Source organism: Gavialis gangeticus, unplaced genomic scaffold (genome assembly GCF_001723915.1).
Source record: "Gavialis gangeticus isolate Ggan-Ray unplaced genomic scaffold, GavGan_comp1, whole genome shotgun sequence".
NCBI lineage: Eukaryota > Metazoa > Chordata > Crocodylia > Gavialidae > Gavialis > Gavialis gangeticus.
Genome location: NW_017728992.1, coordinates 137480164 through 137483747, shown reverse-complemented (window position 1 = coordinate 137483747; position 3584 = coordinate 137480164). Strand labels below are relative to the sequence as shown.

At 39.8% G+C, this 3584-nt stretch overlaps 1 protein-coding gene across 1 annotated transcript in view; it reads right to left on the bottom strand.

The window, feature by feature from the left end:
• The window catches only part of HNF4G (hepatocyte nuclear factor 4 gamma), an 81738-nt gene extending 79021 nt beyond the window's left edge, over positions 1-2717 (bottom strand). Inside the window, exon 1 of the mRNA XM_019527822.1 lies at positions 2598-2717. The gene's annotated coding sequence lies outside the window, so the exon portion shown is untranslated. The remainder of the gene's footprint in view (positions 1-2597) is intronic.
• Positions 2718-3584: the final 867 nt, after the last annotated feature.

The following is a 3584-nucleotide window of genomic DNA, read 5'->3' as shown; positions in this document are numbered from 1 at the left end:
GGGGGGGGGCGGGGGTTGTTACTGGGATTTCCAGGTAGCAAATTTTGCTCCTACACTGCAAATTTTCAGTGCAGGGCATGTTTTCACGTGCTGAGCATGCAGGCAAGAGGTTTGCAGCGCCACAAACTGCACGTGCCTACACGTCTGGATCCAGCCTAAGTGTGTAAGATCTTATCCCACCTTGCTTGAATCCCTGAAGAAAACAGGGATTCAACACATCAACTTTTGTTTCACCCTATCATCTTAGACTAAAAACTAAATGACAGTTAGCAATGTAGAAGAGGAGCCATCTGTCTAAGAGCTGTCTAAGAGCAGCCCTGTGGGCTGGCTGCAATAAACATAAGCTTTAGTCTTGAATAGGACTTATATTCAAAGGACAGGACATATGTCTATGACTAAAATAATTGTGGCAAAAGCTGATGAGGATTCTTCTTTAAACCTCCTTCCTTCTTTCCTAAAGAGCTCCTAGCAACAATTCTAGTGCTTGATTAACCTGGAATCTCATGCTTTATCTGTCATATAACAAAGCAAGGAGCTGTTTTCCCAAGCTAAAGCTGATCAATTGCTCAGAATCACAGGTCTACATCTGCAATTATGTATATTGGGGCCACCCAACTCATTTGGGTGAGTGAGCCCAATCTGGACTGCAGGATTTCTCACAGGCCGGACAACCCAATGCCAGCAGTGTGGCAGGTGGCATTAACTCCATATACTGACTGCACTGCTACTGCTTGCCTTACTACCAAAAGACACCCCTAACGGAGAACTCAACCCAAAAATTCAATGGTGGGGTGATGGGCACCCATGGCATTAACACTGCCTCTGCTCATCCTGCCACAGTCCAAAGGCATCACCAACACTGACACAACAATTAGCAGGCAGGAGAGATAATGTTATCACCACTTACCCTATCACAGGGTTTCTGGCCCAATGGACCATGATTTAACCATTCATGAGTTGAATATAGCTTGCAGGCCACCAGATAAACAGCCCTGATGTGAACAGGCCAGCAGTTGAACAGCCCTTCCAGTTATGATGCAAGTAATTGTTAAAATTGACAGTCATGGAATACCAAATCTGTGGAACACACACAATTTTGCAAGAAAAATAAGTGATGTCCTTTGACAGAAGCTAAATTTAAGATAGGTTGCCAAGTACCAAGTTGTCCAGCTGTCAACTTGTTTATTTGAAATCTTAACCTAAAAGACAAAAATCTGAGCTTTTTTTCTTGAGGACAGACCCATTCTTAAAAATAAAATAAAGTGGGTGAACAGGACAAATTTCATTCTTAAAATGAGATTCCTAAATATAAAATGTAGCATTTCACTGGCTGTCTTTAATGGAGTACTGATGCACGTACATTAATCACAAATATTTTTGTGATACTAATCAAGCAATGACTAATAAGTTCTATATTTTTCTTAAAAGCATATTTAGATATTTCCACATGTGCTTTGGTATTACTATACATTTCCATACACTGAAAAAATAGATGTTATTGTATTTATAAGCATACTGAATCTTACTTCTGAATACATTTATTACATATGACATTCAAGATTTTTCTAACTCAAATAACACCTATCTTCTGTTTTCCTGTAGATCAACATCAGACCTTTCCCATTTATTTCATTTGGCTTAATTTTCCCAGTGTTACTTCAAGGAATTTAACAGATTTTGTATCATTACAGATTGACATCTATGAATAAGACCAGAAGACTTTCTATCCTGCCATTGCTTCAAGCATGCAACTTCGAAACACACGGTGGCAGTTTTGCCTAAGCCTCAGTGATACTCTACCAAATAGTGTAATTAAGGGGTTCACGAATTTTTCATGGTGTAGTTGATTTTTAGATAAAGAGCTTGTCTTGTGAATGATTTCCCCACCTGTTAAAACTTCATTCAGTTGTCCAGAGTATCTTTGTTCTCATGCATAGTTGCATACCATCCCTCTGGCAACTATTTCAATTGCTTTTATGGACAAGTATACTTGGGAAATTATTTAATGTATATTGCCTTCTGTTAATACAACTTAGCAGCTAGAAATAAGGAAGATGAAACAGTTCCAAGTTACTCTGCAGCATACTGCAGATCACCAAGAGCTTGATGGACTTCAGTTTCAGAATCTCTGGTCTATTTACAATTTAAACTCAAATGTTTATATACTAGGAAGTATACATAGTGTTATCAACATTTCTTATAACTGGAAAAAAAACCCACACAATATAACAGTAAGTAGTTGGGGGTTTCTCCCTCTTAAATTATATAACTAATGAGTCCTATAAAGTGGTTCTAAATGGATTTAAATCAAGATGCAGGACTCAGAGGCAAGTTATTGATTTTCAAGGGGGATCTATGTCACAAACTAAAAACAGAATTAAGTGCTTTATGTCACTATAAGAAGCCAGGCAACTAGCATTCTCATATTACTTAACACATTCACTCCAACTTATGGATGGCACAGGATTCAGACAAATTCTGATTTGTAAGTTTACTTAGACTTTAAACATATGTTGGCATCTTTCAACACCAGTGCAATTACATCGTTGTGACAGTAGTGATCTCATCTAACAGTAGCCATATACAGAAACACTTACCTGGGGGTAAATATGCCTGTATGAATTCTACACGATGATGTGAGCACAGCTGCAGGAGTGCTAGAGCACTGATTCTCAACCAGGGTGCTGCAGTATATCGGGGTGCCTTGAGATCCTTTCAAGGGTGCTGCAGGATGCCATAAAATGTTAGTATTATTGGGTGTGCAAACATGGCTCACAAGATAAACCCAGATATTTCAAATAGGAATCCAAAGTGTTAAAAACACTCTGACCTGTTGTGGTCCCTCTGAGTTCTCTGCAACAAAATAAGTGCTCTGTAATTTTTCTGTAGTCAAAAAATGAGTGAAAACTAAGAGCCGGTATTTTCTGAGGGGTGCATTAATACTATGAAGGGGTGCCTCAAACCTAAAAAGGTTGAGAACCACTGTGCTAGACAGAGGTTTTTTAATTCTTTTACTGGGTTCACACACGCTTAGGTCTTCTCAAAAGCAGCTGCTTCCCTAACATTAGCCTTGATTGTCTCCTGGAGCTTCTAATTTCCTCACAGAACTGAAGGATGAATGTGCAGGTATAAAGCCAGCTCCTCTGACAATGTTTCCTCTACACGCGCTACACTGATCAGTCCTCACTATTCAAGTAGATCTGTACTGGGTCAGACTCCATCTGAGGGGGTCCAATCTAGTCCCCACTGAAATCAGTTAGAATTTTGACTTCAAGGGGAATTGGAATGGATGACAGGTTAAAGAAAGAAAATTCTGCCCCTTAGAGACAAAAAAGGGGAAAAGTCATAACTGAAAGATAAAAGATAAAAAGTCCTGTGCAGTTCCTGCAGAAAGTAAGGTCACTAGTAAGTAGTCATCAGTAATGTAACTAGGGTGGGGTGAGTGTGGCAGTAGCTGGGGTGGCAATTTAGAGAGAGCACCAGCAGCATCCTAAGGTGCTCTGCACTGCTGTTCTCCAGCCTTGGAATTCCCCAACCCATGGTTCTCTGGCACTCAGCACCCTCCTACACACAAAAGGTACTGA